General features: G+C 36.0%; 1 protein-coding gene across 1 annotated transcript in view; it reads right to left on the minus strand.

Moving 5' to 3' along the window:
- Positions 1–12,535, minus strand: part of LOC136855446 (pleckstrin homology-like domain family B member 1) — a 317,769-nt gene that overhangs the window by 250,062 nt on the left and 55,172 nt on the right.

A 12,535-nucleotide genomic window follows, 5' to 3' on the forward strand; every position in this document is an offset into this window, starting at 1 on the left:
ACGCAAATGGCTCTTCTAAACTTTGAGGGTTAAATGATAAAGCTGAAAAAGATTCCACGTGAAAAGTATTAAAGAATAATATTAAACTAGACTTTTCTAGCTTAATATCTTTAACTATCATATATTGCTGTAGGCCATAGCATACAGCCAGAACACCTTGGCGAGAAACAATATTGCCACCACTTGCAAATAAAAAGGTATGATATACTGCCTTTGTTCCTTGGGTTTATGGGTAGCTAATTTACATAATCCCGAATAAAAAGCGATGAAGAAGACTACCGACAAAACTTCACAGAACTTCACCGCAGGTCATAAATATTTTTATATTTAAAACGAAACAAAAAGGAAATTCCCGCCCGCCAACGAGAAGCAGAACTGAAAAAAAAAAAACTACCGCTATTTGTCGTACATTACCGCCTCCCCGTCAGCCATTTTTCAGTTTTTTTTTTAAGTTTTACCAACTTTGCACTGCATAAGGGTCACCTTCGGAAGGTACCGCGTCAATTGCGTCACTAATGCATATAATTTATGTACGTGTATGTACATATGAATGTATTTACAGTATAAATATTATTTATGTAATGTATGTATTTATATATATATGTACAGTTATGTGTGCATGTTATCTATGTACGCATGTATATATGTATGCATATTATTTATGTATGTATGTATAAACTGTATATGTATATATATACACATACATACATAATCGTCGTATTTTCATGAAAACTTCGTATATATATAATATGCTACATACATACATACATACATTACTAAATCTTTCAAATTTTCAATTTTTAAAAGTAATATGCTAAAGTATTACTCATTCTATCTATACATACATACACATTTCATTTTCCCAAAAGAAGGGTTTACGCCGGAAGGTGTCTGCCTTTCGATTTACAGTAAGCGTTTTTGGGATGAGGTTGCAAGCCCTACCAATGCCCAAAGCTTAAGAGTAAGTCGACACTGTCAGTCTTGCAACTAATTACTAAGCAAAGTAATAAGGACCAACGACGGATCAACGTAAGCCAATAAATACCGGTCATTAATATCGTGTAAGCGCTGTAAATTGTGCCGTATTTAGTCCCAATAAATTCTGACACCTTCAGTCCTAATATAAAGGCCCCCCCCTCTCCTCAACCCAATCCAACAATTGCCCCCGCCCACCCCGCAATGGTATATCTCACCCCGTTTTAGGTCATAAGCAAAATATTCTTCTTACGATTAAAAAGAGAATGAAAAAGCGGTATTGTAGTTCTTACCCTATCGTACAAAGAATGATTTAAGTGAAATGCCTAACTTCATAGATAATAATAATAATAATAATAATAATAATAATAATAATAATAATAATAATAATAATAAGAAGAAGAAGAAGAAGAAGAAGAAGAAGAAGAAGAAGAAGAAGAAGAAGAAGAAGAAGATGATTTAAGTGAACAGAATGCCTTGGTACTCTTAAACAGGTCTTATTGAAAAGGATGGCTGCATTATGCGAATTTACCTCCTAAGATAAATTCGCATAATAATAATAATAATAATAATAATAATAATAATAATAATAATAATAATAATAATAAAACACCATTTCAACATCAAAGGAAAGAGCGAACTTTCAATGGAGACTTATAAAAAAATATCTTACGTAAACACCAAATATTTACACTAATCTTCACCTCGCTGTAAAGGAGTCTTTAAATACTCGGAGAATGCGAAGCCTCCCATTACTATACTCCAAAGTACGGTTAACGGGTTTTTTCCTACACTTTTTTTTTTTTTTTAGGTGACTTTTGTTGATACGCCAGAACCGTTCATTCTGAACGATGGAAGGTTTCACTAGACAGAGGAGAAACTGAGGAGATTAAGGAAGTCTCAATTATTATTATTATTATTATTATTATTATTATATTATTATTATTATTATTATTATTATTATTATTATTTCGGGTATAGGCCCTCTTTCAAACTGTTTTGTTGAATATGATGGCAGCCTTGGTTGCAATAATCTTGTAGATTATTCGTTCAACTCTTCTAATTAGTCTTTTTTTCTTCTTCAGTGACAGAATTAAGTAAAATGCCCAAGTAAAATGAACTTTGGAATTTTACTTAATTCTGTTACTGAAGAAGAAAAAAGGCTAATTAGAAGAGCTGAACGATTAATCTACAAGATTAATGCAACCAAGGCTGCCACCATATTCAACAAAATATTATTATTATTATTATTATTATTATTATTATTATTCAGGAGATTAACCCCTATTCATATGGATGAAGCCCACAAGGGGGCCATTGTGTAAATAAAAAAAAAAGGAAAGCTAACCTAAATATTAATAAAATTAATCTAATGTTTCACTTCTCACAAATGTTTATAAAATGCCTCTCTCTCTCTCTCTCTCTCTCTCTCTCTCTCTCTCTCTCTCAGTGTCTCTCTCCTGATAAACTGTCAGTGTACCTGACTTCTGTTTATTAGCAACTTTCTGTTCAGTTCTCTCTCTCTCTCTCTCTCTCTCTCTCTCTCCCATAAAGATAACTGTCAGTGTACCTGTCTTCTGCTTGTCTACTGCATCAGAGTTCGTTGTGCTTTATATTGCAAGCGCATGCGCAAAAACCTCTTAAAAAGGCAACAGGTTATAATCTTCCAAAAATACCGAACTGACCCGCACCGATAAAACAAACTAAACAATCAAAATGTATCAATAATAAAGTGCGTAAAAAACACTTTACCTAAACCTTGGAGAGTATTCTTAAGAAATAACTAAATAAATAAACAGAATTTTCAAAAAGGCCGTCAAGACGAGATGACACCAAGAGACCGTTAAGGACGCAAAATAAAAAACTTTATCTCTGTTATCGTTCAAGTGTCACATTTATCGGAGCCGACAGCCTCACTCTTGAGCGGTCTTCGACTTAACCGTTCCGAAAAGCTGCTCTCTCTCTCTCTCTCTCTCTCTCTCTCTCTCTCTCTCTCTCTCTCTCTCTCTCTCTTCTCCTTCTTGAGAATGTCATCGTTCAAAGGAGCCGAAGGGGAATGATACAAATGATAGCATAACATCCCTCTGGATATGACAGACAGAGCCTACTCGGTCTACTACGCTATGCCTTTGAGGTCTGATAAGTAATTCTGACGTTTGCTAAGTTGGGCTTCGAAACGTGAGCGAAGGCCAGATTAGTCACGTTACTGTTTACAAAGGCGGCGTTGAATTTATGAAAGCTTCAGTCCGCCAGGCAAGGTGGTTTTGCGTCTTATCAACTGTGTGCCTGTACGGAATAAGGAATGTGTACATAATGGTGTTCTGGATTATGGACCAATACCAGAGAATTATCATTAATATTTTTCGTACAATTACTTACAGAATCGTAAAGAACATGGTAAAAAGTAAAATTGACGTGACAATCTAATCCTGCATGAAAAGACAAACAAAAGAATTGAAAAAACGCACAACTAAAAGGTTAAAATAATCCAAAATCGGGAAACTTCTGAGAAAAACAAAAGAAAATCAAAATACGTTCAGCTGAAATGAAGCACCACCTCGATTTAAAACAGGTTTTCTACGTCGAATGCCAACTGATTCTGCTATCCTTAGCATTTCAACTAAATCTGCTTCAAAAAATTGAGTTTGAAATGTCTACAATTTACTGTTTGTATCGCTGATGAATTTGTAGATGCATATTTGCATGTGGGAAAATCAAATGGCTTCATGAGAGGCCATCTTCAAAGCAAAAATTACACTTAAATAAAAGAGGTAATAGGAGAGATTATTTGTACTCACGATACAAACTTTCAATTAAAAATTTTATCCATAAATAACAGAACAGTTACCCACATCCAGACTGATGGGCGCTTACTGAAACAAAACCAAGGTTCCTGGGAATCGACCACTCTCACATTAAAAAGATGGGAAAATGAAATAGACAATAATTATGCGGACAAAACATCAGGTTGTGATCATAGTGTAAAGAACTGTCATTTGTTTAATGAGTTCCATTGGAAATTCACTGACGTTAAGTCCAGTTATCTAAATAATAAGAATAATTTCTCTTATAACAACCTATACCTCTATCCTTCTGGATAATGGGAAATGGAATTAACAATAAATATTCGGACATACATCCAGTTGTGATCATAATGTAAAGAATTGTCATTTCTTACGTGAGTTCTATTGGAAATTCGCTTCCGTTAAACGCAGTTATCAAAATTGAGGTTAAGAATCTCTCTTGCTAACAACTTACAACTATCCTTTTGAATCCCTTTCCTTTAAACACAAAATAAACCTATAAATGCATTTGAATTTACTCGCGAATTTTTCGAACGAAATATATATCGTTGTAAGTGGACATATATTTCCAAACAAACGTCGCGATACAAAATACTCACAAACTCACTGTCATCAATTTACTCGTAAATTTTCGAACGAAATACATCGTTGTAAGTGAACATAAACTACCAAACAAACGTCGCTTCTAAATTCGAAAGATCTTACACTCGACATTCATTTACCTGCAGTCTCACGTCTGCAAAAGATCAAAATAACTGTCTAGCCAGTGTTTTGCCAAAGACGAACTGAGCGACACGCCTAGCGCGCGCTTTTTCCGCGGAGATTTTAAAAACAAAGAGTCGTTTCATTAGCGCGCGAATCGGCGGGTGGCGTCGTGACACCACACAAAACACGGCTAGAAGAAGTCAGACGATTACAAGAAACTTTAATGCATTCAGTGACATGGACTACGGAATAAAAATCCTATTGAATTAACCTCGCAGAAGTTTAACACTTTTTTTACATATTTTTTTTAATCAAGATTAGACAAAAGATCAACTCAGCTGTGGGACTCACAATTCAACGAGAAATTAGACAGGGAAACGTTTTTACTCAGAGAACTAATTTTCAGTACGAAAATGTTTTCGCTGGCAATTTCGAACTTAACGATGATACATCTTGCAAAATTAGAACTTTTTCGATGGCGATTTCCAACTTAACAATGATACAACGAACATACATCTTGCAAAAATAGAACTTTTTCGATGGCGATTTCCAACTTAACAATGATACATCTTGCGGGAAATAAAACTTTGTCGATGACAATTTCGAAACATCTTGCAGAAATCAAGCTGTCAGTTCAAACACACCAATCACATTAAAATGAGACAAATACATTAATGTACCAACAGACGATAAGATGTTTTCGAAACCTGCTGTCATATATTTGAAGTCTCTTAGTTCTGAAGCTTTTATAAGCCTGCGGATACAATGCAAAAAGAACAGCTGTCCCAGAACAGCTGTCTCAGTCAACAGTTGTACCTGAAGATTCTTCAACCCAGGACCCACTTACAGTACACCTCCCACTGGCAGTGATTTCATCTCACACTAAAATACAAACCGCAAATGCATGAAATTTTACTATGAGAATCAACCTCCTATTTAATTATAGGCTATATCAATTAATCTAACACCAGTCTCCAGCATTTAATTAAATATCATTTAACCTGGCAGTGATTTCACTCACACTACAAAACAGCTGCCAACGAATTAAATTTTACTCTGAGAGCCAACCTCCAATTTAAATATATATCAATTAACCTGGTGTCACTCCTCCACACCTAATTATACATCAATTAACCTGGCGTTGCACTGCAACAGACGCCAATAAAAAAAAAAAAAATAAATAAAATCGCACTGTAAGACGACTTCGAGACAACTTGACCTAACTCGCTCTCTCTTCCCACCGCTCCTCACTCCCCACACAACAGCTGTTCGAAGAACGGAAAGGGCTCCGGCGGGGTTCTGATCCTCGTGACCTGAACCGGGTGAGGTCATCAGAGGTCAGGGGTCACATGCTACAGGTCACGTTGGGGGTTTAGCGAGCCCTGTCTCTACCTCTAGATACATCAAGTGTGTGTCGCAATAAATTTCGCGGGCTGACACCCCCGTTAACTTCTTCAGCTTGAGAGAGAGAGAGAGAGAGAGAGAGAGAGAGAGAGAGAGAGAGAGAGAGAGAGAGTCAATATATGTCAATACTAATATCTTGCATTGTCATTAAATGGAATTTATTTGATCAAAGATGCCGATATCTACATATCTTCTATATAGAATTACTCTCAGAGAGAGAGAGAGAGAGAGAGAGAGAGAGAGAGAGAGAGACAGACAGACAGACAGACAGAGAGAGAATTAATCTGGCCAAGCAACCTTTACCAGAACTCCCAAACACTCACACGTACACACTTTACTTTTAAGCTGCAAAAGTAAATAAGCAAAAGTTAAATAAACAAAACCTGTTTCCTCCACACAAAGGTAACTGCAAAATAACGTCAAATAAACCCCATATTCCTTACGTAGTTATACCTTAAACAATTTAAAAACTATTCATACCAAACAATTTACTATATTGTTCTTACATCGGTTCTCCCAACTCTACCAAATCTAACCAAACAATCCACTATAATGTTTTTACATCTACATACTTTACAAGGGGAGCTTACTTACATAAGCCTTTCTTTCTCTCAACCTCTCTGCCTCCGTAATTTCATTGACCCCAATACAGGTGCAATTCTTAACTCACTCCGGCACCTTCTATCTAATTCTCAAGCCAGGTCTGATATTGCTTTCAGTAATGATGGTAAGTAATGTCTGAATCCAAATATGGCACAGAGTCATAGAGGTTATCTTCCCACATCCAGAGGGGTGAGACCACTTGACAGACAATTCTCTCTTTCTCTCTCTTCTCTCTCTCTCTCTCTCTCTCTCTCTCTCTCTCTCTCTCTCTCTCTTACATACACACACTTACATATAATAAGTCATACCGTGTACCGTTAGGGGATATTTGTACCTTGATAAGCACCACACAGAAAGACAGACATACATGCAGACACACAATAAATAAATAAATATATATATATATATATATATATATATATATATATATATATATATATATATATATATATATATATATATATATATGTGTATATATATATAATGTGTGTGTACTACAAGTGCCTGTCTGTCTGCGTCTATTTGGTATTTGTCCAAGTACACGGAATAAAATATACCTCTAATTTACATAACGCGAAACAAATAAAAGCTAAAATTCAAGAGCTCCACACACACAGACAACTCCCGACATCCTCTTTCTTCTAATCTCTTCCGGTATTTTGACGGCTCCCGAAATCTACGCACAACACGTGCTCCTCCTAAGCTGTCTCTGAGGTCAGGAGATCAAAAGGAAGGAAACGGAGCACAAAGGAGCTCGTTCTGAGGTTAAATGAGGGAGCTTCCGACGACAAATAGGCCGCCGAGATGCGGGTGACTCCTGCAATTTGCTCGCGTTATTATCTGGTATTTGTCTCGGTTAGAAAATGACAGAAGTTGCAGTGCAACGTGCAAGTAGATCTGGTTGCCTGTACAGTATATATGTTTTTGAATGAAAGACTATTCATGATTATAAATTTGGTTTGTCTCGGTTCGAAAATGACAAAAGCTGCAATGCAATTTGCAAGTAGATATAGTTGCCTGTATATATGCTTTCGAATGAAAGACTATTTACGATTTTAATTTGGTTTGTCTCGGTTTGAAAATTATCAAAGTTGCCAGTATATCTTTTTGAATGAAAAGCTATTCATAATTATAAATTTGGTTTGTCTCGGTTTGAAAATGATCAAAGTTGCAATGCAATGTTCAAGTAGTTAGTTGCCTGTATATCTTTTTTTTCGAATGACAGATTATTTATAGTTATAAATTAGGTTCGTTAAAATGAGCGAGAAACTCGATTCGATCCCGTGGGTGGGAGACGTCTTTGGAACTGTTTACTAAATAAGCAAATCCATTTTCCTTTAGTTCGACTGTGGTGGGTAGCAGCTGTGGTTGGTAAGTGCTCTAGCAACAATCCCTCAAAGAAAAAAAAATCTTAAGGATAACAAACTGCTTTGTGAAGACATAATACTCAACGGACTAAACTTATATTTACATATCATTCCATGTATACAGCCGTACATTACCACAGAAAGGAGAAACAATAATAAAGTACTTTATTACTGTTATTAACGATGCAAACTAGAATATAGAGGTTAGGCTAAAGCCAAGGACTAGGACCTATCAGGTCATTCAGCGTTGGAAAGGAAATTGAGAGTAGGTAGGTTTGAAGGTGTAACAGGAGGAAAACCTCGCATTAGGAGAGGGTTGATAGCAAGATGGATCAAAGAATATGAATGGAGGTACAGTAAAAGGATTGAAAGATTTGCATTAAGTATATATACCTTTGTTTTACCAGACCACTGAGGTTAACGCTCTCCTAAGGGACGCTGAAAGTTGGTTACTTAGAACCTTTAGTAAATGCCTATAGCAGTGCATCACCAGAAATAAATTCGCTTCGTCAGCCGGCCGGGAGTTGAACTAATCGGTGACAGTCCGAAGCTCTAGCCCCCACTCCACGGAGGCTAGCTAGGGACGAAGGACGCTAAAGAACCTTTAGTAGGGGAGATGCACTGGCGGCACTAACCCCGAAAGGTAGGATTCACAACGACATCTTCAAATTCGAAAATCTTCAAAACGTCATCTCGGGATCAGACTGCTGCCACTTGCTTGACAAACAAGCAATTTCTATACACAAGAAGCAAAATCAATAAATAAATACAAGTGGAGGCTGCTCACAGCGTCGCGAGACACCAATATTTCAATAATGTCAAAGCAAATGACCTAGGACTGGTGGCATTAACAGCATAACGTCTGTGGATACAGGGAGCCTCAAGAACATTGCGCCCATCGTACAGCATTACACAAAAGGTTATTAAGTGCTAAGAAAAGATGGGGAAGGAGAAAGTAAATTAGACACAGCATAAGGAAAAAATGGGTTGACTTGTTATTTTTGTGAATCATCATTTCTAGGACCTTTGTTACCTCCATTTCAGAACGCAACTAACACCCAACAGACCACCACACAATTTCACACATTAATTCTCTCTCTTTCTCTCTCTCTCCAAGATCACCGTTTTAATTTTCCTAGTCTTATTCTTTTTTTTTTTTTTTTTTTTGGGTGTAGTCCAGTCAGTCTTCTCTCTCTCTCTCTCTCTCTCTCTCTTCAAGATCACCGTTTTAATTTTTCTAGTCTTATTTTTTTTCGGGGGTTGGGGGGGGAGTCTTTTGAAAGATAAGGTCACTGGGCTGCGCGTCCAGTCAGTCTCTCTCTCTCTCTCTCTCTCTCTCTCTCCTCCTTATCATTAACAGATAACAGGACATTGACTACAAAGCACCTTCGAGAAAAATGAGCCTTAACAAGATAAAAAAATATGTTTATATATAGATAGATAGATAGATAGATAGATTCGTTACGACAGTCAAGACTACAGGCGGTACAACAGTCAAATGAGGAGAGAGAGAGAGAGAGAGAGAGAGAGAGAGAGAGAGAGAGAGAGAGAGAGAGTAAATAAACGTAAACAAAGTTATGGTCAAGAATACTGTCATGCGTGAAGGAATTTACAAGATGAAGGCAGTAAACAATTATATCTTATACTACTTCAGTCATTCTCCCATGAGAGTCAGGATGGTGGGGGTGGGGAGGGGGGTTGTTGGGCGATGGCAGAGGGGGAGGGGCCGAAATTTTGGGGGAGGAAGAAACCGCGGTCATTATGTGGCTTCCCGTTTCCCTCCCCCAAAGAAGACATCCACCTTCTGTCTCATGTACTGATGAAGGCAGTGCAGTGTTTCTGTACTCTATAAAAGTTTGTCAAAATACCAAATTAATCAGTTAATATAAAAATAAATAATGATGGTATTAACTCAATACCTCAGAAGAAACGATTGTTAAATGATCGTTATTTGCTGCGTTATCTTTTTATTCGTTTTTTATACAAACAACGGCCCACTAGACCTTAAATAACGAGTCTCGGTCAGCCAGCACATTTCCATCTGGGATGACTTCACAACAGCAGCATTACCAGTTTCGACAATGACTACGACCTAGAGGCATGTAAATCTAACCTTCCCACTTCTTACTCAAGAAATCCCAAGATACAGAAGACTACCACCTTACCTCGAGTTTGGTTTGCATGATGGTCATCAAAACGAAGGGGCCTTTGATGTCAAAGTTCTCGAAATCACAAAAAAATCATGAGGGGCCAATATAGACTTTTTCGACGCTCATGAACACTTGTTTTTTTCTTTCCTTTCTTTTTTATGTAGTTACCATGTCGCGTCTGCCTCAAAAAGCACCATTCACTGTGAGCCAGTCGAAATGGCAATGATAAAAGATACCTAGAGTGTCTCTAGACACCAAATACAGTATTACCAGAGCCCTGAAACTTAAAAATTCATACTCATTTCAAGTCAACGCCCAGAACTAAACATACTTCTGGAGTTCGAAAGCAGCATGGTATAAAAGTTACAAACACGTCCCACCGGTATCACTTCTTACCACACACTGAACTTACAAATACGCTACTCGGGAGTCGAGAACACGAAGCGAAGACCCGGAGACCTATAAGAGTGGGTATGTTTGTACGTCCTCCTGAGTCCATCCGTGGTGGAGGTGGATGTGGTGTTGGGAGGAGTAGGCGCCCTTCGGTTGCCAATTACCGATAAAACTGACCAAATTTTCCCTCCCCTCCCGGATTTTAAAAGGCTGAAATACGAGCACGTGCTTGTTGGAAAGCACCACCAGGGTGCTTGGGGGTTAAAGAAAGGGTCGATTCGTTTTTCTTTCTATCTTCTCGTTATCATTAAGTTCTGGAGTTTCTTCTTTTGATTTTATTTCTGTCATTTTGTACTTTACTAGATTGTGTGTGTGTGTATGTATGTATATATATATATATATATATATATATATATATATATATATATATATATATATATATATATATATATATATATATATATCATATGTATATATATATATATATATACATATATTTACACATATATAAATACACATACATAATATATATATTATATATATACATATATATACTGTATATATAAATATATATACATATATACACATATATAAAATATATATATATATAGATATATATAATTTCTGGCAACTAATAATATAACGCAATCTATCTCTTCAAATGACAGACTTTGTCACCTTCGAAATCTGCGGTTCATCTCCAATATGCTTGCAGACTGCAAGCAGAAATCCCTAACAAAAACAACGGCAGACAATGGAGCCCTTGTTTCTCAAGGTGGTACCGTAAATGTTAATAAAAAAAAAAATACAGTTTCTTATATAAAGACACTTAAAGAGGGTAAGGCCAACATGGATACAGTTATGAAACGAACTGGGTAATATTTTTTGATATACGAAAATATATTTCGCTGTGAATGTATATGAAGGGAAAAATGACTGTATGTTTGTTTGTTCACAAGGCGTTTCACTTTTAATTTAATTTTCAAAAGGACTTTTAATTTACAATCTCTACCAAATGCTTCTATTTTATATTCTAGAATATAGAAAATGCATAAATAGAATTACTTAAATAATATATTAAGGGAAAATACGTTTAGGTCTGTAGGCTCGCCAGGCATTTCACTTTTAATTCGATTTTCAAAAGAATTTCTACACTAATAAATCCTTCTGTTTCATATCCTCAAACATACATAATAAATAAATACAATTAACTCATGATTACGTAACTTGCTGTATTATGTTAATTAAATACAGAGCAAATCATGCACCTAATGATTTCCATCCACTTTGTGTACATTTCACCAAGAGGACCGAAGCAATTTTATCAGGAATTTAGTAAAGAAATATAATTGGTTGGTTAATTGTTATTGCAATACACAGGGATACACGGTTCGATGACTTATTCCCAGAGAAAGCAACCCATGCGTATCTTGGGAGGACGAAAAAACTTCAATAAATACTAATTTCTTATTATTATTACCATCATTATGAATCGAAATTCTGGAAGTATTTTAATGAAGCCTGAATTTAATCATTAATATATTTTACGTCACACTTGATTGAACAGTTTCCGATTATGCTATTTGCACATTTTTAATTTTATACAAATATGACTCGCGCAAAAAATGAATGCGGATGATATATGCAAACTGTCGGTCAGGTAGCACCTATGTTATTTTTTTTCTAATTAAGTTTTATATAAAAAGCAAATTGACACCAACAGCATCTGGTGTTCAAGAAAAAAATTCATTATTCGCATGTTTTTCCTAGAAATAAATCATGCTCCTATCAGCATATAAAACTAGCATTTAAAAGCTACCTAAAAAATAAAAATTACTTTTATTCCAGGGTATTTTAAAAGGTAGTTAGCTTAGGGTGTTGCAGCCAGGTTAGAGAAGGGAACGAGGCCGGTGAGGTGCTTATTAAAAAAATAGATTTGCTTAGAACGTGAAAAATAACACCTAGAGGCACCCCATGTAATGCAACATAAAAATGTATACTATACAATGTATGCTATACACATATACATGAAACGTGTGTATTATTTTAAAATTAATTATCGATAACTCAAATTAAAGGACACGAATTCAACGGCACTAAGAGATTAGTTTGACATATATGAAGGCAATTTATG

This window comes from Macrobrachium rosenbergii, chromosome 31, assembly GCF_040412425.1.
Source record: "Macrobrachium rosenbergii isolate ZJJX-2024 chromosome 31, ASM4041242v1, whole genome shotgun sequence".
Classification (NCBI taxonomy): domain Eukaryota; kingdom Metazoa; phylum Arthropoda; class Malacostraca; order Decapoda; family Palaemonidae; genus Macrobrachium; species Macrobrachium rosenbergii.